We start from the raw sequence: 27309 nt of genomic DNA, 5'->3' as shown, positions 1-27309 counted from the left end.
CAGTCATTCATGTTAGTGTTCGGCTAACGAATGCGCAATAAATTAGAAATATACACATGGGTTTGTTGATGGACATACACTTGTAAATGCTGATGGTGAGGAATTATAGTTGCAACATCTCATAAGACAAACTGAGTAGCGTATCACTGAGAAACATCCTGCTGAAGTTGTCCTTCAGATGGAGGTTCAGGTTGAATAACTAATTCTTCCAATGTTTCATCATCAGACTCATGCTTGAATTGATTTGGCAAAATCGATGCTATTTTTACTGTCTTTACAGTGTGTACAGTCGCTGAGCTTTAGGAAGCCTTCGGAGCTCAAGTTCAGTTCTCTAAACCCCTCCTTTCCGAGAGCCTACTCTGCTCTGATTGGTCAGATGGCCCAGTATGTTGTGATTGGTCTACCGCTTACAGTGCGCGTTTATGTAACTGAAACATAAACCCCCTGGGGCCGTATGGATTACTTTAATGATGGATGGATGTGCTTTTTTGGGCTTCAAAACCTCAGTTACTATTCACTCCCATTATAAAGCTAGGAAGTATATCATATAAGTACGATTGTTTTCGGCTGAAAGAAGAAAGTCATATACACCTAGGACGACTTGAGGGGGGTGTAAATTATGGGACATTATTGTTTTTTTTGGGTGAACTAACCCTTTAAGTCAGACTAGTTGACTAGTCCTTCAGACAACCCATAACTTAATCAACTTTCAAAAGATGCAACTTTCAGGAGGGTCAATTTAAAGCATTAATTCAATGTGAATAACTACAAATTCAATGCAAATTTTAAAAAAAATGTGAAAAAAGAGGAAAAAAAGAACAGAAAATGTAAAACATGAACTCAATTAAATATTTATTTATTTGAAACATAAATCGTTTTATTTCAAATAAATACCGACCCCAAACTTTTGAACAGCAGTATTATGAACAAACTCTTTTCAGTGTGAAAACAAATACTCAGTATTAACTGTGCTATCAGTAAAAACACATACTGAATATACCTATGAAAACACCCTTGCACTGTTTAAACTCAGTCATGTTACAGATTGTATTCAGAAATGGTAAACATATATGCACACACATTTTGCCTTTATGATCGTGGGCAGAATATAAACAAATAAACAGTTCCAGAGGAACAACTCCCTATCTCCTTAAAAAAACAAAGTCAAAGCCTGGCACGGAAAAGCAGTGAGCCAGAAATCCCAATGTTATCAGTTACCTCAGCTTTATACCTGCCTATATCTTTCACACAAAACACAAATATTAATCGCACTTTATACACACGCACATACACAGCAGTCAAGGACAACACAATAACACATCATAACTAAAGCTTGTATCTGTCATAAAGTACTATGGCAGAACCATGATGCAGCTACAACATCAGATGGTAATACTATGGTATTTTAATATACACCATGGGACCAGTTGTCATTAAGCAGATGGGATAAATTCTGAGTTCATCTCATACAAGGCTTTACCGAGCCTGATAACTGCGCTATCATAACAGAATAAACAAACAAAGAGCAGAAGAGAATGGAATTTTCTGGTCTGGTACTTAATAATAATTTGCATGTCACATCCTTTTTTATATTGTGTGTGTGCGGTACTGATACACATCACAAATTCCTGTGAGGTCTATTCAAAAGAAACGAAGAGGAGAATGGGAACGATGAAGATGTGTTTAAAGTTGGTTGTGATCATTTTTTCCTCCCTTTTGACACTTATATCTGAGTGAAATTACTTCTCAAACAAGAACTTGATTTTGTCCATGGGGAAATGATTGGATTGTTGGATGTGTTTTTAATTTGGTCCTGCTGTGATCTCATGTGAGTGACAGGTTGTCCCGCCCTCACGCCGGTGAACGCATCATCAGAAAAGAGAAAAGATGTCGCTGCAAGAGGGAGGGGAAGCTACTTTAATAAAAGAAATTAATTTAAAAAAGAGTTCCTACTAAACTCTGCAATATTCCATACAAAAATAAGAACTGTCCATTTCGATTTCATGGTGACTTTAACAGTGGTCTCTCCATTTGCTTGAAGGCAGAAAAGCATCTGTGGTAATCTCCAAAAAAGCAGACTAAGGCAGCCCTGACAGGTTGATTGTTAACAAATGGCAAATCTTTTCAATCCTTTTTGGAAACACCTGCGTCTCTGATTTTTAGAATTGGGCACATGTGGACACAACAGATACACTAACATGGTAATGAACCACACATTCCCCCCCAAAAAAGAACACATTTCAGTCCTCAGAATCACTTTAATCTCATCTGGACTCTTCTCTAGTGTGTGCAGTATGTGGATTTCTCAGATGTTCAAGAGTTCCTGTGTCCAAGGACATCAGAAGCGGCTGTTCTTAACAAGCTCTGACTGTGATTTCTTTGCAAAGTCTTGGTCATTCAGCTCCGAACTCAAGACCAAAGAATTCAGAGTTTCGAAGAAGGCCACAATGTAACTTCAGGGTGGAATCAAAAACCTTGAAAAGTTTGACACAGCAGCGCAGGATTGAAACAGAAATAAGATATATACGCAAGACAACAGAGATTGGCAAAAGTAGTGGTGCAACGAATCATCATTGATCCGTGATCCGTTCGGATCAATATCTTCGGTTCGGCACACACGTGATTCGCGGATTGATTTATATAAAAAAAAAAAGTTGTGCGCATGTTCAGTCCACACACAGCGTGGTCATGGCGAGCGGAGGAACCGAACGGAGGAGCTTGAACGCCCCGCGTCATTTAAAATTACCTGTATGGGAGCATTTTGGCTTCCCTGGAACACGCGTCTAATTCGCTTCAAACGCTCGCTTTATCATTATACGCGCGCGGCGCGTCCTATTCGTCTTGGACGCGCGAAAGGATTCAAACTGTTCAAGCATCGAACTAGACGCGAATTTGACGCTCTATTCGCGTTTCGTGTTAACGCAGCAAAATGAACAGGCTGCGATGTCAAGATTGCAATGCTTGCGTGTGTGTGTGAGAGAGAGAGCGAGAGAGAGAGAGGCACGGGCGCGATCGAACAGTGGAAACGTGGAACAGGCAAACTGTAAACTCTTGTCAAACTGTAACCTAACTGTCACTCACACACACACACACACACACACACACACACACACACACACACACACACACACACACACGCGGTGTTTAAAAGCAAAGATTATCTAATCTTTTGGACATTCATCATATTGCATTGGTTTTCATTTCTTGTCCTCAAACAGAGTAATCTGTTTATTTTGAAGTTACACATTCTACATTGATTAAAAAAGAAAATCAAATGTGTTTTTAATGGTAGCATTATTTTATACAGAAATAAATTATTTATAATTCAGATGAGAATAACGTTAAAGTTTAATTTTAATTTTAAATTCATTCAGGTACAATTACCAAACATATCTAAAGGTCTTTCAAAAGGGTGGCAGTCTTTCATTATCAACTGTTGTTGTGGACTATATACTAGAGAAGTATTTGTTCTCCATTTGAGTGAGATGTTTTTATGTGGCTAATTGAGCAAAGTGCTTCCATATATTTTATTATTAGTAGTATTAGTTCAAGATTAAAATAAAAATGTCGGATTGATTTCGGTATCGGCAAGTAGCCAAAGCTGCGGCATCGGTATCTTATCGGAAGTGAAAAAGTGGTATCGGGACATCGGTGGAAACCTTTTTACAGTCTATGGTGGAAATACATCAAGCATGGCCACTTTACGTCATCCCGTCGCGCACCCACTGTTGATTTTATATATTTTTATTTAATATTTTAAGTGTTAATAAACAAAAAGACAAAACTTATGTTTATTTGTCTTGTCTTGTCTTTTTTTTTTTTTTGCTGATCCGAAAAATGATCCGATCCGTGACTCTGATCCGAGAAACGATCCGAACCGTGAGTTTTTTGATCCGTTGCACCCCTAGGCAAAAGTAAGAAAATGTTCAAATCCAGGAGTTACAACACAAAAAAAGCCATTAGAATTGACATTTTGCTTGGTTGCTTGGTGTGAAAAGATGGTTTCCGAACTTGTTTATGTGCTGTAACAGAAAATTCATGTATATCACGCAGCATCACAACAGTGAATGAGTTCATCATTGTGGATCATTTTTATTCAAGTGTATTTATGTAGATTATACCGTGAAATAGTTTCCCCACAATTTAATATATATATAAATAAATGAAAACATGATTGCTGAACTGAAGACTGGAGTAATGGCTGCTAAAATGTAGCTTTACCATCACATGAATAAATAACATTTTAAAATGCATTAAAATAGTTTTTACTGTATTTTGATCAAATAAATACAACCTTGCCTTAAAGCTGCATTAAACCTTTTTTTCCCGCCAACATTTTTGAACAGCAGCGTGTATAATAATAATAATAAATCAAATATGAAAGAAACTTTCAACAGAATTGTGTGTGATATTTGTACGACTGCTTTTCGCCTCCAACCAAAGGTTTCCAGAATAAATGCCTCATCAAAACCAGCGTCTGCCAATCAATTCTTCACAAGTGTATCTGTGCACCCTAAGGCACCAATTCCTGTTCAATTCTCCACCATCTTGTACCAGAGAGCACTGCGGCCAGCAGTGTTCCCTCATGCCTGAACTTGCTGCCCTCTCATTCTCCGCTGCAGGCTTTTAATGAGACAGACGGACAGGAATAGTCCAGACGCTCCTGAGACAGGTACTTTCGTAATCAGCCTTTATAAGGAGAGGGATCCGCCAAGGCCTGCCCACGTCCAGTTCTGCTGTAGGAGCATCTGCAGTGCCAGATCGATATCGTGCCTTAGGATTCAGACGAGTGGGGTTAACGGAGATAACCGGAGAGAGGAGAATGGAGTGGGAGAGCACTTGAAGGGTGGAAAGGTATGAAAATAACATGCAGGGAGGCGTGATGAGCAAAGGGAGATGACGGAAGTGCAGAAAAAAGGGTAGGTACATGAGTGTGAGAATAAGGGAATACAGCGAAAAAACAGTGGTAAGAAATAGACAGGACTGAAATAGCTCTGAAAGAATGATTAGGAGAAGAAACCAAAGTAGTGATGCACGATATATCAAAATAAAATCAATGAGTAGAGACGTTCTGAGATGTTGTGAGCTGCACCTGTGCAAATGAACATACAGTGCCTACTGAAACCGGAGGTGCATTTATTTATTTGTTGGTAAACTGATAAAATCACAGCTTGATGGTATACTTTTGAAAATAGAGACAAATGTACTGTCATTTTATTGTATTTTACTATTTATTTATTTTTTACAGTAGCCTACAGTAGTATTATTACAATATATTTCCAATTTTGTTTAATATATTTAATAATAATCTATAAAATCATAACAGCTATTATAATTATATAGTCATGCTGAATTGGTCAAAAACATAAAAAAATGGAAAAAAATGGAAAGAGAAAAAAAAAAAACTCTGTTCACTTTATGGTTTTAGTTGATTCTTGTAAAGAGTAAATTAAAATTCTAAGTATGAAAGCCCAACATTTTTCCCAAATCGTTCAGCCCTAAAATATGGAAGGGTTTTTATAAAAAAAAAATGCTTTGGAAAAAATCACAATTTATCGAAATTTATCACAAATGTCAAATGTCGACACACAAGGCCATAATTATGAAATGAAAAGTCAAAATGATGACGTTAAAAGTCACAATCATAACACAAAAAGATGAAATTACAGCCTACTAAATCAAAATTATATACTAAATTGAAATATGAAATTTAAAAGTCAAAACTATGACATACTAAGTCAAAATTATGACATATTTTTGAATTTTATTGTCATAAATCTGATTTAGTATGTGAAAAATTAGAATTTTTACCTCAAAATTATGAATTAGTATGTCAGAATTTCACATTTTTATGCCATAACTATGATTTACCAGAGCATGACTTTTTTGGGGCTTCCATACTAAAAGGAAAGTTTTGGCTTTTTTATTTATATTTTATTAATTTTCTATGCAGATGCCCACCCGTGAAAAAACAAAATCACGCCCCAATCATTCTAGAATGATTAATTCTTTCCAAATAGAGCTATTCCCAGGTGAACTGTCCTGTATTTCTCATATCAAAAAAACACAATTGGGCAATGTCTGTTTTTTTCCCCAATATTGTGCAGCCATAAATAAAAGCAACTTGAAAAAGAAAGGATGGTTTGTGGATGTCAGTGAGCAGAAGTGTGTGTGGGCTTCATACTCCACTCTAACACAGGCACAGACCACCCAAACCTTCACAGCGCCGGCCTCCTGACTGCAGAACACAGAAACAACAGTGGCTCTGACACCTAACTCTTCCCCAGCAGGCCACGGAGGACCAGGCTGATGGATGAGGTGTTGATGGGAAGACCAAGTTTGCTTTAGAGGTTTCAGAGAAGAAATAAAAAGTGTGACAAGAGAAAGGGAAAGGGAAAGAGGCAGCAGGAGGTTGAAAAAAGAGAACAAAGCTTTATGAAACCTAATTCTCACCTCAGCGCCCCTGAAGACCGAAGTCCTAGAGGCCATATGCTATTGTGAGGAGTACAAGACTTCTGGTGATTTGATCTAACATTTAATATGTTCCTTGTAAGGCGTTCTGAGAGGACTTTTCAAATGCATCATCTCTGAAGCCAATTAAAACTCAAACGCCAACAACATCCTGTTCCCTGATCACAAGTACGCATCTTATGTGATGAGTGTTTTCATCTAAAAATGCAATTTTTAGAGATAATCTGCAATATGGTGCTAAAATGTTGGCAGCAGATGTTTTTGTGATGTTTATAGTTTTTAAATGTTGTGAAAATGGTAAGATGTTTACACATGTGATGTTTAACATAGGTGATGCATCTCAGTAAATTCTTAATTGCTCATCTAATGGGACATCTTTACTGAGACTCGGTAAAATAAATGACTCATCTCATGGGCATGTAATGCATAAAATATTAATTAACTAATTTTTTAATTAATATAAAGACTTTAGTTTTTTTTTTTTTTTTTTACTATTTTTTAAATGACCTTTTAATCTTCATGAGTTAATTTTAAAATAGTGAATAAGTTTCTGAATTAATGAGGTAATTAAATTGAATAAATAATAATAATAATAATAATAATAATAATAATAATAATAACGACACAGCGAAAACCTATTTAACTCTTTCCCTGCCATTGACGGAAATTTCCGTCATTTATAAGACAACGCTTCCCCGCCATTCAGGGGCGATTCCAGGATTTTATAAATGGGGGGAAGGGGGGTGTGGGGGCACAGGGGGGACCAAGAACCAGTGAGGGTGGAAACTTTCCCACAAAAAGAATACATAAAGCTAGAATACATTTATTTTTATTTATTTTTAAAGCAGAGGCTCTGTTCTTTATTTTGATATATTGCGTGTTCATTCAACAAAATATCCTGTGGGCCATGACATCTGTGTGAAAATTATAAAAATGCTAGCAGTGGCTGGCAACTTTAAAAAATATATATATATGTTTAGCATGTCACCCTGCCGAACACGTCAACTTCCCGAAAGCATTTCATATCAACTACCCTCATACGGGCCTTTACCGAAGTTTTCCTTTTAGTGTTTCCTCCCAAAATCAACAGTATTCAAGGTAAAAATGTAACAAGGAAAAGAGAGCGAAAGTGTAACGATCAAATGCTGAATCTGAATAAGACCCCTGTCAACAAATGCAATCCTTTAAAAGCCTCTTATTATGCATGTGCTTTACCGATCCTGCATTTCCCGACCCATCCGAACAGGCCAGAGTTATGATGATGACTGAGCCCCCATTGTGGCCGCAGCGGTCCATAATACAGGCAATCAATAAGTGCCTGCGTTTACGCAGCAGCAAAAAAGCCTTTTGTCTCCTGCGATCGGGCTGCAAAATAACCCCGGAGTAAATCAAAGATCATCTACCGCCCGGGAGAAAACTGAACTGAACTGCCCACAGGATATTCCCAATCCATGCAGTAATTAAAGTGCTGTTTTTCCTTTCTCGTTCATTCTTTTGTTGTTTATTTTGCTGTTAAATTAATTTCAATACAGTATATAAATTATTATTTGATTATTATAAAAATAATAATACTAATATTAATTTGTTAAAATGTATATGGATGAATACATTTATCTTATAAGATTATTATATTAACATGTCTTTATAATATATTTCTATAAATGTATGTATTTATATATAATTATTTATGTATTAATTTAATATAAATGTACTTTATTATTTAATGAAAAAAATACTATCATAAAAACAACAACAATAATAAAATATACTTGAATATGAGTACTGATATTTTTCTCTCAATAAATTGTCATTTTAATCTAATTAGGCTACGCTTTTCAATCTGTTCATCATTAAACAATTTGTTCTCCATTAAAACTTCAATTTGTGGATCATGACATATTCCAGACAAGCTTAAGGCTTTGAATTGAAGTCAAATAAAACCATGCAGTGTAAATACGATGCTATAAGATAACAGCATCGCACACTCGGCTCCGGATGAGTGTTTTTTTGGCATCCCGCATGATTACTGAAAAATTGTCTGATTAATTAATTGATTAATTAATCATCGATAAGACAGATCATAAATGAATCACAAACATCTCTATATGGAGGCCGCAGCCTTCAATTCGATCAATCATAACCACTGCTCCATCTGAGCTGGAAAACTCCCTCACATCCGTCAGACTAATGGACCGAACTGCACACAAGCTGGATCTACAGACATCACCTCAGCTCTAAATTATGACCAAAACTGCATTTGTGCAAATGCTCGCCTGATCTGAAAGTCAGCTTGAGAAGTCAGCTCAGATCAGAGAGTGTTTTTGCTGGTTTTGTTTTTGGCCTACGACAGCAGACTCCGCGTGCAGCGTCAGCATGCACTGCCATGGCCGATTACTCAAAATCATTTATACTCTCCTCCATTAACCTTTCATCAAAGCTTTTATCACTGAGCTATTTCACCTAATTGTGCGGTCCAGTGTAATTGTATCCACTATTATGCTTAAAAAACAACCACTCACTTTAATAAAAAAAATACGTCGAATGGGACACAGTAGAGGCTCTTCGCATGACATACAACCATTGTTTACTCTACAATCAATCCCAAAACAACATTTCAAAAGAAACTATTGCTTTTTTTCCCTTTGCTTTAAAAAAAAAAAAAGAGAGAACATCCAGGTAAGCCCTCTAAACCCCTTTGACAAATTGACTACATGTGGAGACCTATCAGAGCATGTTCTCTTGAAGTATCTATTTGTCATTGGAAGGTATTATTTGAGAGCTTAAGTGCTACAATGACTGGACGGGGACAGTGAATAGAAGGGATAAGAAAATTATTATGGGGTGAGGTAGTCCATATGTGCTGAATGACATCTAAGGAATGATGTCTTAAAGGCCCCATTTCAAGAGGGACAGCGTACAGCCTGAGATTGGAGATCAGGCGTTCTGAAGTGTCTACAGCAATTTTCATGATTCCAAACCTTCTCCATCAAAGCAAATTGCGTTAAAGTGGAAGTGTCGTCTTGTCATATCAAGTAGCCCAATTCAACTGAATTCACCCAACTAAGAAGATGCAAAGTCTACCCAGTCCATTTATTGCAATTAAAGCTGCCAAAATCTGGCTGTGAAAATATTGACGTCACAACCATGATAACATTAACACATGATGTCCACATTTTCAGTATCAATAAAAAATAAAAATAAAAAAAATCAGTATTAAGCAACTTTTCTCACCCAGTCATTGAACCTAACAGTTAATGTGCAATTATCTATTAATAAACTGTTTGTTCATTTCGCAAGCAAACAAAGGTCATTTACATCTTAAAGGCACAGCATGTTTAATTCTGGAGGTCAAAGAATGGTGAAAATTGTCAAAATTACAAAAACGACTGTACATGGTATGTGATGGTGTCACCAATAAACCATGGTATTTCTATGAACTCCATAGTATGTGTAAAAAAATGTATAAGCTACTACAGTTAGATGCCACAGCTATGTTAACAATATGGATTTCTCATTTTAACCAATCTTCATTTATATGAACTGAGATCTTTTAGGGGCCGTTTACACACCATTTTCAACTAAAAACTAAAAACTTGTGTGTTTTGGCTGTTCATTTACATGACAACGGCATTTTGGGGGCCTGAAAATGCTAACTTTTGTTTTGGAAACAATACCGGAAACAATACAAAAACACGAATTTGTGGAAAACGGTCATGTTATGCGTCTATTATATGGGAACTATTATGTGTTCAGTCATTGAGACATTGTCAACTACTGGCCTGGGATGAATAATACAGTGTTTAAAAAAAAAAACAATTGTGGATCCGTATGAACAGGGATCGTTTTGACTACGCTGTCGTCTGTATGTGAAAAACGCAAAGGAATTTTATTTTATTTTTTTCAGTATATCATTGGTGTGTAAACGTACCCTTAAAGGAATGGTTCGGAGTAAAATCAACCTAGGGTCCTTTGCACCATGACCTCGAGCCAAACACCCCCCCAGAAGCCTTTTTTCCCTTGGTCGAACATTATTAAGGTTAGAGCTTATTTAGATATATCAGCCGAATGGCTTAGTGCAGGTGCTAATGGATCCAAGATTGTATCTTGTAAATTACCCCACTAATACCCCACAGCAGCCATATCACCCTGTAGCCCAAGACTGGTTTCCCACTGAAGCTAAGCAGGGCTGAGCCTGGTCAGTACCTGGATGGGAGACCTCCTGAGAAAACCAGGTTGCTGCTGGAAGAAGTGTTAGTGAGGCCAGTAGGGGGTGCTCACCCTGTGGTCTGTGTGGGTCCTAACACCCCAGTGTAGTGATGGGGACACTATACGGTCAAAGAGCACCGTCCTTCGGATGAGGCGTTAAACCGAGGGCCTGACTCTCTGTGGTCATTAAAAATCCCAGGATGTCCTTCGAAAAAGAGTAGGGGTGTAACCCCGGCATCCTGGCCAAATTTGCCCCTCTGTCCATCATGGCCTCCTAATCATCCCCATATACTGATTGGCTTCATCACTGTCTCCTCTCCACCAGTAAGCTGGTTTGTGGAGGGCATTCTGGCACAATATGGCTGCCGTCGCATCATCCAGGTGGATGCTGCACATTGGTGGTGGTTGAGGAGATTCCCCCTTTCATGTAAAGCGCTTTGAGTACCTAGAAAAGCGCTATATAAATGTAACTAATTATTATCATCATTATTAATTATTATTATTAATAATGCCCAGAATGGTACCAAACTTCTACAGTAGTACAAATAGGTTCTATACTCATAAAATGAGGCGTTGGAAAGTTTTTAAGTACATCAGGAGTTTATTTAAATAACACTTGCCTGATGGCTTATGCTACCGCTATCCCGGACGTCGAGGTCACTTCCGAGATTTGGGAAAAGCATGTAAAAGTCCTGGCAGAAAGCGATGCATAAGGATGTAGTGTAACAACGAATTATTATTTTTTCCAAAGTGTTGACAACTTAGTGTTAACTAATAATTGTTGCAAACTGGTACTATACCAACAAAATATTAGTGCATTCCTGGAACTGGGCGTCGTTACACTACATCCTTCTGCATCGCTTTCTGCCAGGACTTTTACGTGCTTTTCCCAAATCTCGGAAGTGACCTTGACGTCCGGGTTAGCGGTAGCATAAGCCATCAGGCAAGTGTTTACTCACCCTCATGTCGTTCCAAACCCGTAAGACTTTCGTTCATCTTCAGAACACAAATAAAGATCTTTTTGATTAAATCTGAGAGCTTTTTGTGCCTCAGACGTACTTTTTGGTGCAAGAAACGCTGACATAATATGTGTGCTTCAGGGGAAAAACACTATGACAGTGTAGAAAATGGTCCCTCTACATAGCTCCTTAAAAATGGGGACAAAAGCAACATAATCCCCTATCTGGTGCAAAGAGACAGGGGCTACGGCCGAAAACAAAAGTAACGGGGGGAAGGGTTGCTTAGTTTCCCCTCAGAGAACTGTTCAGGAGATATGTTCACTCACTTTGTGGAAGTAAGAACTGTAACTGTTCTATCTGCCCCATGGGAGTTTACATTGTGAGCAAGCAGCACAAAACCACTGACATCCTTCTCATATTTAAGTGCACAAGTGACCCAGCGCTTTGCTGACTGTCCTAAATTACATTTTATCGTTGCATTACCACACTTACAGTACTAAATGATCTCAAAAAGGATTGTTTGCTGTATGAATCCGGACTTGTTTGCTTAGCTCAAAACTATGACTTGGCCATAAGCCTGAACATGTGATTGTGTGTGCTTGTTGACTGTAGTGTTTTAGTGCTGTAGAATCTTACCTGTCATTCAGCCAAAGAAAGTGTGATGAGGGAGGTACAGCATGCAAGCAGCGACATGAAAAGAGAAAGAGAGAGATATCAATTAACACAGCGGAACAGAAAGCGGCATTGTGTATAATAACATAATATTGTATTTCGCCGCTATCCTCTGGGTGTCAGGGGCCAATTGTGACCCAGTGGGGCCTCCATTTCCACATCCTCACATCATAAACTTCAGCTAAGAGGCGATAGAGCACTAAAATCGGTAACAAGATATTGCTTTGAGACAGACCACATGCTCACTCCACATCTAACAAAGGACAGTGTGATAATAATGGAGGAGGGGGAAAATAGTTTGGCCTAACCTCCAGTGAAATGTATATCACCTACTTGACTGCAATGTCAGTTCAATGTTTAAAAAATAGAATAAAAATAACAAGTCAAATCACATAAAATAAAATAAAATAAAATAAAATAAAATAAAATAAAATAAAATAAAATAAAATAAAATAAAATAAAATAAAATAAAATAAAATAAAATAAAATAAAATAAAATAAAATAAAATAAAATAAAATACTGCGGGGAAAATAAAAACTCTTTGGATTAAACTCAAGTGAAATTCAACCATACAAAGTGGTCTCGTTTTCATTTTTAGGTACACTAAACAGCAGAAAATTATGTGGAAAAGAAGGGAAGAACTTGCCCCCATGAGTGGCACAGCTCTCTGTACTAACCAATCAATTTAATCGATTTGAACAGCCTGTGGTCTGTACTAATCAAAACTTTATAGATTTATTAAGCTTTTGATTGATTATAGGATTAAATGCGTAACTTCCAGATCTGTACATGTTGCAGTGGTAATAAGGGTTCAGAAGGAGAACTGCAGGTTTTGGTACAGTATAAGCAGGAATGTGGATCCAGCATAGGCAGACAGCTATTTCCAGAATCAGGGCAATGCCAATCACTGTTTTCGTTTTTTTAATGGAATGTTCTGGAACCTGTTCTCTCATGCCATACCCCCTGGAAGCACACCAGCTAAATGTCTTTTACAAAAGCAAAGACGGGAAGGACTATGTGCATAACAGAAAAGAGAAAGGAGAGAGAAAGAGAAGCCAGTTCAAAGTAAGATTTCCTCTAATGGTTCAGGTGTATGAGAGACTTGACTCTCAATTTCACTTGTGGGATGTGTGAGTGTGTGTGTGTGTTTTCTCAGCCACCTGCTGAGAAAAACATCCATTGAAATAAGTGACAGACTGGAAAAATAGGCCTACTAGGAATGGCAGAGTACAACAGCCATCAAGCTGAGGAACTGTGTGACAGGACTCCTCAATCGTGAGACAAAAGGTCCAGGAACGACTGACCCGAAACATTTTAAAGTTGCTTAGGATAATACTCAGTGTTCATATTTTGAAAAACAGAACAAGCTAAAAAAAATGCAGATGCCTGGATGAGTATCTGTTTGCATAGTACTTTCGCCATTGTGATCAATTAATTATATCTTTTACACCCTAATCAGACATAAATCTTTTCACAAAAATATATTGAATATTCATATTATATTTTACAACGATTTCTCTAAATATGTCAAATGAAGCAATACAATGAATATCACCTTTTTTAAAGCATAGTTCTTCATACTACAATTAAACTACGCCTTGATTTTTAATGTTTTTAATGTGGCAGCCAACAGCCATCATCTCCAGCCACAAAGCCAAGGTTCACCAGATGAACAGAGTGTTATGGAGAAGATGGAGGTTGGATGGGTGGATGAACGGTGAAGTCCTGGTGGCCCACGCGAGCCTTGACGCACTTAACAGGCCCTTAATGATGCTAATACTGAGACAGATGGTGCTGTTAGAGAGAGCAAGACCAGAGACTTGGAGCCTTCCGGCAAGGATTAACACTTGGCTTTGACGCAGAAAGCCAGGAACATTAGCAACACAAATCCACAATGCATTGCTTCAAAATACTCGAGCCTTCCCACGTGATGCTTTTCAGGTTGCAGTTTCTTTTATCCTTCACTACCAATGTAAGTGGTCATCAGAACATGAAAAAGTATTTGGAACACTGGGAGAAAGGAAATTACATGGCATATTGCTAGGCTTACTACTGTTAAGAAGAGATGCAATTTCTCAGCTCTTTATGTGGGTTCTACATGGATTATTACGAAGGCCGTCTGACTCACAGCACCTATAATCACTTTCCAGCTCCACTCGGAAATGTGCACTTGCAAAGAATCTAAAAGTTTTTAGTATAAGAGAGTAATTTTGTGATTTTTGTCATTTCCTCTGTGGAATTGCTTTGTAAAAACAAATTTTTAAATGATTCATTGTCTTGATTTTGAGATTAAATGTCCACTGGCCCTGTCACATTTGAAAAAACCTGAGATTGAAACTTCTATGTATGCAAAAGAAAATTCTTTTAGAAGAAAAAAAAAAAAAAAAAAAGTATGCATTTCACTCCAAAATAAAACTTTTCAAGATTTCATCAAATAAGAATAATCATTATAATAACCATAAACATTCTTGAAAAGAGATTCCACAGAGTCCACATGGAAATTAACAGAAAAAAAATAGAAATACTACAAAAAATGCATTTAACACTAAAATCAGGAAAAGTTCTTATTTCTTGAACTTTTGAAATTGAACATTATACACTCACCTAAAGGATTATTAGGAACACCTGTTCAATTTCTCATTAATGCAATTACCTATTCAACCAATCACATGGCAGTTGCTTCAATGCATTTAGGGGTGTGGTCCTGGTCAAGAAAATCTCCTGAACTCCAAACTGAATGTCAGAATGGGAAAGAAAGGTGATTTAAGGTGATTTTGAGCGTGGCATGGTTGTTGGTGCCAGACAGGCCGGTCTGAGTATTTCACAATCTGCTCAGTTACTGGGATTTTCACGCACAACCATTTCTAGGGTTTACAAAGAATGGTGTGAAAAGGGAAAAACATCCAGTATGCGGCAGTCCTGTGGGCGAAAATGCCTTGTTGATGCTAGAGGTCAGAGGAGAATGGGCCGACTGATTCAAGCTGATAGAAGAACAACTTTGACTGAAATAACCACTCGTTACAACCGAGGTATGCAGCAAAGCATTTGTGAAGCCACAACACGCACAACCTTGAGGCGGATGGGCTACAACAGCAGAAGACCCCACCGGGTACCACTCATCTCCACTACAAATAGGAAAAAGAGGCTACAATTTGCACGAGCTCACCAAAATTGGACAGTTGAAGACTGGAAAAAGGTTGCCTGGTCTGATGAGTCTCGATTTCTGTTGAGACATTCAGATGGTAGAGTCAGAATTTGGCGTAAACAGAATGAGAACATGGATCCATCATGCCTTGTTACCACTGTGCAGGCTGGTGGTGGTGGTGTAATGGTGTGGCGGATGTTTACTTGGCACACTTTAGGCCCCTTAGTGCCAATTGGGCATCGTTTAAATGCCACGGCCTACCTGAGCATTGTTTCTGACCATGTCCATCCCTTTATGACCACCATGTACCCATCCTCTGATAACTACTTCCAGCAGGATAATGCACCATGTCACAAAGCTCGAATCATTTCAAATTGGTTTCTTGAACATGACAATGAGTTCACTGTACTAAAATGGCCCCCACAGTCACCAGATCTCAACCCAATAGAGCATCTTTGAGATGTGGTGGAACGGGAGCTTCGTGCCCTGGATGTGCATCCCACAAATCTCCATCAACTGCAAGATGCTATCCTATCAATATGGGCCAACATTTCTAAAGAATGCTTTCAGCACCTTGTTGAATCAATGCCACGTAGAATTAAGGCAGTTCTGAAGGTGAAAGGGGGTCAAACACAGTATTAGTATGGTGTTCCTAATAATCCTTTAGGTGAGTGTATATATACACACATACATACATACAAAATATAAATGAGGAACATAAAAATGTGACTTAGGCTTGATTTTGTAAGAGTCACCTTTAGAGGTTGGAAAGGTCATTCTTTACCATGCAGTGGCATTAAGACAATAGAAATCCTCCAAAAAATTATAATAATTTTACTGCCTTATCCTATAGCAACAAAGTTTAAACAACCAAACACACAGCTTTCCTAAGAATGTTTCCTGCAGCTCTCAAGCTGACATTGTGACCACTCCAACATTCAAACACATGATGGATCCATCTTTGAGATGGTGCACAAGTCGCTGCAGAGCCGTCCGCTGACACAGTGCAGCCTAAGGGGACTGCTTTTCTTATCTTCCTCCGAGCGACTCATGTCTGTGCATGCTTGCATGAACAAAGGCTTCCCTCTGACACGGTGTTTGATTAACTGAGGGATGATCCTCTTCACCAATCCAATAAAGTGCCACTTAAGGGATGGACATGTTGTGGCTGTACCTGCCAGGCATTTGGGAGCAGATGGACAAGCCATGCCACCTCGCTGCCGTAATTACATCTTCCTAATGGGATGTGGCCTTGGCCCAAAATGGCCGTCTCTGGATTCATTGGGAGCATCACCTAGTCGAGCTACAGTTTCCACCTGACAGATAAGGATCAACTACACAAGGACTAGATCAAAGGGCAAGAAAGATGTCAGTGGTGCAGTACACAGTGAGAAGGACAGCAACACGATCAACTCTATCGCAGTCCAAAAGTCTTTTCTTTTCTTTTTTTGAAAGTTTAGAATGGAACAACTGATCCCACTGTAACAGGATGTCCTGTAGACTAGGGCAAAACAGGATGTGAGGGAAGAGATGATGATAAGAACATGGCTTCAATTTCCTGTGTAAATCAAGCAATGATGATGTGAAATAATTTAAAAATACAAAAAAAGGGAAGGGAGGGGGGTGCATTTCTCCAAGACTTGAGATTAAATGGAGAATATATACATATATATATATATATATATATATATATATATATATATATATTGCTTATGTCTTCAGATTGTCAGATTTTTCTCCTGAAAGAATGTCACCAGCAAAGTGACTAATGACAAGATCTCAATGATGCCACAAACTCTGCAGATTCTAATATCATGGTAAATTTAAGCAAACAAAAGCCAAAGATCTTCATATGAACTCAAACATTTCTCATCCCATATCTAGGGATCAGAATCTCAGAATTAATTAATTCATTCATTAATGGAGAAGAAAATGCATTCAAAGAACAAAAGCAAATGAAAACTTCACAGAGTAAGCTACCTTTTATGAAATCCTTTTTTATTGTTTCCCAAATTCTGTGTTTGTGTTTTAATACAAACGGTGAAATAAATTGATAAAACTTGAATCGATATTTTAAAATGTAATCAAATGAAAATAAAATAAATTACAACAAATTAGTTGTTGTTGTGAAATACGGTTATGCACAACAGAACTTGTATACTTAAAACATGGATGTAAAAATATCTTGGTTGTATGATATTACTTAAAATAATAATAATAATTGTTATCATTATTATTCCTCTTATAACCTCTCATCTTCTTCAGAAAAGTCTACAAATCTAAGGAGAAACATCCGAGACATACTCGATATTTACAATACATCCAACTATACAACACAATATATTTTCTGAGCAACCTCTTAGCAAAAAATGTTTCTCTGGATAGGTGCAATCATGTTCTACAAAAAAAAAACTGATTTAGAGAAATTAGATTAATTTTGAGAATAAGGAAGTTAAACTCTGCCCTGACACTGCAGAAAACTTCTACACAAACAGATTGGCAGATTTTCTACAGAAAAGGGAACAAAACAAAACGCCTATTCAGGACAAACAAGCTAAAACCTACAGCAGAGCTTTTGTCAGCATCCACCGCAGGTCTGCTAAAGAACCCAGCCGGGCCAAGATGTTCGAGGCTGTCTATTTTCCACCCTGACTGCAGTCCCCCTTTGGGACTGGTAAACTGAGTGGAGGGGAGGAAGGGTGTTTCATGCTACATGTTCAAGTCTCTGCTCCATGCCCAATTAATCCTGAATCGGTGAGGTGGGGATTCTGCCAAACATGTCTCTGTTGCGTGGCAGGGGCTTTTGGGCTAATGAACAGGGCTGAAAGGGGCCGAGAGCAGGGGAAAAGCCCTCCCTCGTCCTGGGAAAGGTTTAGACGGAGGGGTGTGGGTCATCCTGGGTTGGCCCCCTTTTTCACAGGCCTGCACTAGATTTAGCATCAGTTAATGAGAGACTGGGTTGACATGATGTTATGGTAACGTTTGACAATCATTACATCAGGATTAGAGCTCGGGGGATTACATCAACCAAGCATTAGAGAAAAATCTCGCTGAAGGCATAAACATTAGGCTCAGTTTCACCCAAACATGAGATCAACGTTGCATAAACATCTGTATTTCACAGCGGAGTAAATAAGCAAATCTGCAAAATCTATTTATTTACTTAGTAGATCAGTTCAGTAGAGAGATTCTGCTGTGAATAAAAAATAAAACACTCCAAAGAATATTACGGGTTTAATACTAGACAATCTAAAATTGACAGCCTTTGTGGCATAGTGCTCATTTCCCCAAACATTAAGTTTTCTTTGAAAAAAAAGCATAAAGGGTTACAGTGAGGCACATTCAACGGACGTGAGGCCACAGGACATAGACGTTAACACAATTTTGTTTAGAAAATTGGCTTATTAACCTTTTCTGTGTTTACTTTAAAATTTTACTCCATTGTCAATACAACATAAGGCCTAAAAAAATACATTTTAAACAATATTATAGCTAAATATACTATTTAATTATCAAAAAATTTGCAACATTTACTTTAATTGTAAGTTACTCACAACCTTGATTTCTGCTTAATAAAATAATAATAATAAATGATAAAAAAACAAGGTTACACTTTATTTTAAGGTGTCATTGTTACAGTGTAATTATATATTTAAGTACTGAGTAATATTAATTAACTACATGTACTTACTATAGGGTTAGGATTTGGTTGAGGGTTAGTTGCATGTAATTATGCATAATTTACTGTTATTACTATGGTAAGTGCATGTAACCTATGTAACAAGGACATTGCAAAATAAAGTGTTACCAAAAACAATGCCACAAATGCTGTCAAGATGAGCTTAAAAGGAACACATCACAAAATTTATTCAACGTCATGTTGTTTCAAACCTGTATGCAAACAATACTGGAGTCCAATGATTTTCATTGACATCTCTCAAAGACTTAAAGGAGAACTCCGGTCAATTTTAACATTGAGCTCATTTTTTTGTACATTTGGAGTGCTGTCAATACAGAGAACAACGACAAAAATCGGTGTTGCCTACACCGAGTTATTCTATTTTTAAAATTTGCACCCTATTGACTTCAATGGGGCAAGTAGTAAGCCTGCTTTTTAGCCTCTTAACATCCTTTAAGTGTCATTACAAGTGCACAGAAAATGTGAGTGATTCCTTCCGAGTGAACACGGGTGAATCTGACTGCAGTAGATGTTAGAGATATTAATAAAAATGAAGTTAATTCAGCCAGCGCTCATACCTCTGTTTACATCCTGTTTTCGGTGGAAGGCCATAGTAATCGACTGTCGAGTTCACGCGCGTGATCATAGGCACTAAACCTATGCGCGTGAACTCGACAATCGATTACTATGGCCTTCCACCGAAAACAGGATGTAAACAGAGGTATGAGCGCTGGCTGAATTAACTTCATTTTTATTAATATCTCTAACATCTACTGCAGTCAGATTCACCCGTGTTCACTCGGAAGGAATCACTCACATTTTCTGTGCACTTGTAATGACACTTAAAGGATGTTAAGAGGCTAAAAAGCAGGCTTACTACTTGCCCCATTGAAGTCAATAGGGTGCACATTTTAAAAATAGAATAACTCGGTGTAGGCAACACCGATTTTTGTCGTTGTTCTCTGTATTGACAGCACTCCAAATGTACAAAAAAATGAGCTCAATGTTAAAATTGACCGGAGTTCTCCTTTAAGGATGAGTGAAGGATGACAACTTGTTCATTTTTGGGTGGACTTGTTATGTCACATTTGCAGTATACTGTAGGCTATATTTGGTACAAAGTAAATCCAATGCTACCGTGTCTTATTTCCTGTTAGCCTCTCTTCTCACATTTTTTTTCTAGTTAACATCATACTTCGGCAGTCATTTGGGTATCTGGGAGTTTCTTAGACAAAGATTTGCATGTATAATTGATAAGGAAGAGTGCAAGAGTGTGTCTGGGGTAGCTACTGCCAAAATGACATCACGATGAGGCTGCTTACAACATCAAAATGCATTCAAATGCACACTTAGAAGCCCCTTAGCAACTGTGCCATGCAATGATACGTGACCAAATATTGTTTGAGTGTGCAAAAACATTGTGAAATATTCCTGATGCACAGAGGGCTCATTATGAGAGTGAATGCGCTCCTACACAGCTGTGAGTGAAAGAAGCCCATTGTAACAAGCTGCATTAATCCGAGACCACACTGCCAGAGCCTAGGAGAACAGGACCGCCCCCCCTGGGGCCCCCCCGACACCTCGGTTCCGCTGGCCCTTTTGTGACTCGCTCTGCCGGCTTACGAGGAGACGCATTACCTGCTTTGTTTGAATCGAATATCCTACCGTCTGCAATGACCCACTTTTCAAACGTCTGTCTGAGGCCCCGAACTGCAGCATTACTGCGAAAACAGCAGTTTCGAATGAGAATAACAGCTTTGCAAGGCTAATAATGAGTTACTGACGTACAGCGAACTTACAGATAATGAGCTTTCTGGGATAAGACAAACAATTTTTTCATTCAGTTATCAAAAACTGCAGTAAACAGACTGACAACTAGACCAGCTGTTCCCTCTGAATCTCTTGCTCTTTCACACTAAAATGATTTCACTTACAGCAGTGGTTTTCAATCCTGACCCTGGAGACCCACAGAACTGTGCATTTTAAATGTCTCTCTTATTAAACACACCTGATTCAGATCATAAGCTCAATAGGAAAAAGCTTCACGAACTGATCTGAATTTGTCAGAAAAGAGAGACATGCTAAATGCGCAAAGCTGTGGGATACAATAATGCTCTCTCTATTCGAGATTGGTGGTTTAGAAGTCACAATGTGACCGTGCTGTTTCTGGTCAATCCTCACCCTGCAGTGTACTGCTGTCACGGGTCTGAACACAAAGCTAGAGGACAAAGTATGTGCTTTGACTCTGCTCTATCCCAAATCATTCTCTTAAGCTATTCAGCTGTTTCAGTTCCTGATTGAAGCCAAGACCTTCTGAGAGAATCCTCTTGTCACATTTCTACTAGCTTCTCTGCTCGTTAGAAAGAGCAATGTATCCTCACATGGCTAGATAATAGTGTAGGATTTGTTTAGTTATGACAAGTCTGTGCTTTCTGATAGAAAAAGTCTTGATAATACAATCGAGGGTTAGCACTAGGGTTATAATGATCAGATCTAGTGTTGGGCAAAATTTAGAATTTAAAAATTAGCCACCTTTCAAATAATGCATTGAAATTTGAATTGGCCAAGTCGAACTTGAAATTTTAATAGAAATTACAGGAATTGCAATTCACAGAATTACAACTCAAAGAAATTCAACAGTCAATGGCATTCTGGAAAAAGATAAATCGGTTTCATCTAAGGGGATTAGTTCATAATGCCAACAACAATTCCTCTGGCTAATGTTATTGATGCAAGATAACACAGTCAGCAAAACGCAGTAATCTCAGCCACACCAGCTTGGTCTTTCAACCTTAATTTCCCCCTTCAGATCAATAAAGTCTGTCTGAGGTAGGTTTTTTTTTTATGTTTACGCTCACTAATGAAAGTCAAAAGTGCAACTATTCAAATATTCTTTAGCTTTTAGGAAAGTTTTAGAAAAATTAAACAAGAAAAACAGTGTAATCAATACCCAATGCATTTTAGCACTACCAGCTGAAGCAAAGCAATGAACTCTGGGAAAAACAGATCTGATTTTAGAGGAAAAAGAGCGGTTGGCTGTCAGGACTCAGCTCTGTGCCAGTGTGCATATGGGCCTGCGGGTACGATGGCGGTGATGAGCAGTGGGAACGGCTAATCAAGAGATTAAGGTCAGAGTGATGAAAGGTTACACTGTTGAGGACTGTGGCTCAGACCCCAGGGGACATGGCCAGGTAAGACTAAACTGGATCTGAAAGCAGGACAAACAGTGGGAGACTCAAAAGACAGAAAGAATGCTGCATTCCTCTTCCTCCATGACAGTGATGCATTAAGGCAATAACATGAGACGGTACGTAATACAGAGCCAATAATCAAACTAACACACATCCTATTACTGCTCACAGAAGACCCTGTACTGTTTTATCGCCATTACATCCATATATTTCTGAAGTATATATAGAACGACAGACAGACAGACAGACAGATAGACAGAAAGATAGATAGATAGATAGATAGATAGATAGATAGATAGATAGATAGATAGATAGATAGATAGATAGATAGATAGATAGATAGATAGATAGATAGATAGATAGATAGATAGATAGATAGATAGATAGATAGATAGATAGATAGATAGATAGATAGATAGATACTGCCAGAGGAACAACAATCAGTGCTGCAAAATATATTAGAGAAGCATCGGCAGGCAACAGATGGTGTGATGAAGTGACGATAGACATTATTGGCAAGAAGAAGAGGAAAGTTAGAGATAAAGCCATTTAAGATAACTTTAATCATATAATGTGGACAAATCAATGTTTTGTCAATCATTGTAGGGCCACTTTCTTGAAAAAAAAGAGAGACAGAGATAAAGAATGAAAGGCAAGAACAGAGAAAGAAAATGGCAGAGCAAAGTCTTTGCATCATCATATGACAATCCAAGTGATTTGACAGACTCTGACAGGCAGATTCTCTCCACTGAAACGTAAACCAGCTTAGGGGGCCATTTTCTATTTTATTCTTAAGCTTTGTGACCTTCCTACCCTCTGGCCTGCCAGTAACCATCAGGACACCCCTTCTGCACGGACATACACATAACAGACGCTTTCCTCGGATGCCCCCGCCACCCCAGATTAGATGCTGAGGAATTCCAGCATAAATGCAGCTGTCAGCTTGGCTCTCCTTCCCGCCAGACCGGCCATCTCAAGGATAAAGGAGAAAAAAGACAAAGATGGTGGAAAAAAAAAAGCAGATCCGGAAAAAGGCTCAGATGGTAGCGTGGATCCCCCCTGAGGGGAGGCCCTGTGTGTCTCTGGCCCGGCCTGCTTTAGCCTTTTAGAGCTCTTTCCTTATCCCTCACGTTACCTTCTTGATGGACAACGAGCTGAGAGTTTCTGACAGCGTCCTCAACAATGACTCTTCTAGACCTTAATTGCTCCAATCAGTCTATGCTAATGCCAATGTCTTTCAGGTATACGGTACCGCGCCAATAGGGATTTAACCTCTTGCATGTGACGTTCATCTGTGGCTAATCAAGATCTTTGAGTTTCTCTGTGTCCAAGTCTCAAGAGCCCCATTGCCTAAAAGACCGAATAGTCATCCCTAAATCCTTTTCTCTCTCTGAAGACTCCTCTCCTAAAGGCTAGGGTTTTAGGGGTCTTTGAGAGGAGGGGAGGTCCTGACACTCGGATGCCTTGCTGAAGGGTTAATGAGGGTTTAGAGAAGAGGGTGGCTCTCATTTCGACACTTTCATTTATTGAACCATTAGGGGGAATTATTGCAAGGCTGGAAGAATGGGATCCAGCCTTTGGGCATGCACTGATTCTGATCGCATTTTCCAGGTGAGGAAGCCTTGGGTTAATATGAAGACATTAATATCAAAGGATATGTGTGTCTTCTAGAAAATTAGTCATAGACAAAGGAGACATAATTGGTGCAATTACAGTGTGAGATTTGGGCAGCTTTGCTATTAGTTCCTAAATTAATCTTTGTAGTCTAGGCCAGAGGTTTAAAGGAACACCATTCAAACACACACACACACACACACGAACACACACACACAAACACACATAGACATAGATACCGATATAAATATAGATACTGTGCAAAAATCAGGTTACAAAAAAAAACCTGAACAGAAACATCGCTGAATAGCAATTGTTATATTTCTTTACAAAACTTTATTTTTTGTACTTTTAAAAACTAGGGTCATCAATGGTCTTGTGAAGTGCAAAGCACAAATGTACATCATACCTGGTACACCATATGGGACACCATACTTTGTTACACGTCACGTTAATATATAGAAAACAGAAATAGAATTAATAGAAAACAGAAAGGCAATACACTAATAACCTTTCAGCTGCTTTCTTTTCGTTCTTTTTTAAATACGTTTTTCTACTAAATTTCCACAGACCCTCTAGCATTCCAATTTGAAAACCCTTGTCTCTGGAAACAAGCTTTGGTACTGCCAGCAGAGCAAAAGTTGCAGGTCATGCCTCGAGGATCCTGTGCAAACAAGATAATGAATGCTATTTAAACACATGTCTCCTGCATAAGGACAACATTCTAGAGTCTCATCCTGCAGTGATGTCTCACAACCACATTCCAAGCATGAACAAACAGTGAGATAACTCTGAAACCAAATAGACAGATAGAGAGAGCACAACCAGATATTAGTTGCATGTCAGTTTCCAAGCCAAGCTCACAATGTCTTTATAAAAAATTCTGAGCGTAACGTTTCAAAGGTGATTACGATCGCCTTTTGCAGTCTGTAACCCGGCAGCCTGAGAGAGCTGAAACCTGATGATGAAAACAAAGAGGCTGAAAGTCTCACTGCTCTCTAATGTCACAGGACAGCAAGATAAATGCTGAGACACATGGTTTGTTGTTTGGGGACCAACAAAAGCCAAAACAAATGCATATGCCTCATAAAAAACAGAGAGACGAAGCTGTTCTCGGGGGGAGGGGGAGGGGGAGAAAAAAATACCTAGGCCCAGAGCCCCGGAGAATGTGTTTAATCACACAGGCTCCGGTCTCTCTGAGAGGAAGTAGAACTGATGAACGGGGCAAGGAGACGAAAGAGGCTGTGGGACCAATGATATATTTAAAGTAGTGGAACAAAAGAACAAATCCACCACAAAAAAAAGGAGAGGTGCAGAGGTGACCTCCACCTCTGGATGTGAGTCCACCGCGTGTGAAGGGAAAAAGGGATTTGACTGACTGGATATATACAGAAAGATACTTTAGAAAGTGTGTAGAAAGGAAATGTGAGTTGATGGGTACTTTATTGTACATTTACAAGGTGGACACACTATAATAGCATGCTCCCTATTGATCTGCTCTTCCATGGCGAACGTTCACAGAAAAGGACTTTCACATTGATTCAGAGACTTCTTTGAAAAAAAAAAAAAATGATACGAGCTACTACACGAGTGAAAGCGATTGACTGTAAAGAGAGGGGAGAGAGATACCCTCTGTGAGCTGTTTTTTCCTCACAGTAGATGGTGGTGCATCACTTTCAGAGCCGTATTGTAGGTCTCATCACAGCGAGGTGAATAATAACATGCAAATCGACCTGCACGCTCTAAAAGTGGAAGCCAGCCAAGCATTTACTGTTAAAAATCCCCATATTCTTCACTCTCATGCTAAATTTGCGAGCCCATGTAAACATCTATTTTAGTCAAGCTTGAGAGGATGAGAGAACAGAGGGACTGTTAATATTCTCTGCCTTATTTATATTCATAGTGGGACAATGCTTGAGGGAGAAATACAGGACAAGGAAGATGACGAAAAAATTTGAGAGAGAGAGAGAGAGAGAGAGAGAGAGAGAGAGAGAGAGAGAGAGAGAGAGAGAGAGAGAGAGAGAGAGAGAGAGAGAGAGAGAGAGAGAGAGAGAGAGAGAGAGAGAGAGAGAGAGAGAGAGAGAGAGAGAGAGAGAGAGAGAGAGAGAGAGAGAGAGAGAGAGCAAATGCAAAGAGCCGAGCGGGAACGAGTAGAATCTGTGACTCGAGGCGGAGCGGGTAGAGCTGAATGTCTTTAGAGAGCAGCATTGGAAGAGAAAGACCGATAACCGGAGGAGAAAACCCAAAGTCGATTCGTTCTCACTAACCCAGGCCACTGCTGACATCTTTCCCGATTATGTCAAAAGTGCAGAGGATAAGAGGAGTTAGGGATTTGACACTCCTCAGGGTATGAAAATGCAGTCTAATCAAACTTTCATGGCAGACAGTGGATGAGGAGAGGTTTCTGCGCTCATCCCGGGAATAGCGTCTGAATAAAAAAAAAAGGAAAATTCCAGATCAAATGCACGAAGGCCAGAGATCTTTTCAAAGTCTAAGGCCAGAGGGTTTTTTCGAACTCTCACATCCTCTAAAGCAGAAAAAAAACCTCAAATCCATGTATGTAAATGGCGGCGCTATGTCAAGGAGCTGATTTGAACGGTTGTGGCAACCAGAGAGTGGAGGTTATTCATGTATGCGGGCATCTGAGGTAGACATCACAATTGGGACTCCATGCACGTTACCGAGGCTCTCCGTGTACGCCTGCGGCTCCTTCCCTCGCTGGAGCTCTCAAACTAGGACAGAGTCTGAATTCACCAACTATCCCTCTCAAGAGCACTCAAGAGCTGAAAGGTTCCTTAGGTTGAGACATTTGGAGATGCACTTCCTTCAGAGCATTTGGACGGTTTGGTCCATGACTGAATGAGACCAAGACAGCAAGTGTTTGATTTTAAGAGATGTTAGTCGTCTGGAGATTGCTGCAGTAGCAGCTCACAAGGCATAAAAAGGATATGCAGAGTGCTTGCCTGAAGCACGAGTGCCATTCCCATTACTGGTCTTTCCTAACCGAAAAATCCTCCCTCTAAACTAACCTTCTTTTGACTCATGTTAAACAAAGAACCCAGCGATGTGATGGAGGAGGTTGAGGCGATCTGAGAGGTCCTGCAAATGAGTGAAGTCATTATTCGTGACGGGCCCTCGCTGCTCTTGCCTGTACATGAGCGGCTGAGAGAGAGTAAAGCATCGCATCGCATTCTCTCAAGCCAAAAGGTTGGTTTCCATGGAAACACTGTTGCGACAAATGGAAAACAATCAGTAATCCATACAAATGACCTTCCAATGACATTCCCTGTCTGTGAAAGTACTTGCCTGTAGATTCTGTTTAACAAGAAAGTACATGTTGAAAAAAAACAGGGTTGTAAAAGGTTAACATC

General features: G+C 38.9%; 1 protein-coding gene across 1 annotated transcript in view; it reads right to left on the bottom strand.

Annotated features, from left to right (window-relative positions):
- The window catches only part of hs6st1a (heparan sulfate 6-O-sulfotransferase 1a), a 134413-nt gene that overhangs the window by 38913 nt on the left and 68191 nt on the right, over positions 1–27309 (bottom strand). The window lies entirely within an intron of this gene.

The sequence above is a fragment of the Scardinius erythrophthalmus genome (assembly GCF_964197995.2).
Source record: "Scardinius erythrophthalmus genome assembly, chromosome: 9".
In the NCBI taxonomy this organism is placed as follows: domain Eukaryota; kingdom Metazoa; phylum Chordata; class Actinopteri; order Cypriniformes; family Leuciscidae; genus Scardinius; species Scardinius erythrophthalmus.
This window is presented reverse-complemented; position numbering and strand designations above follow the sequence as displayed.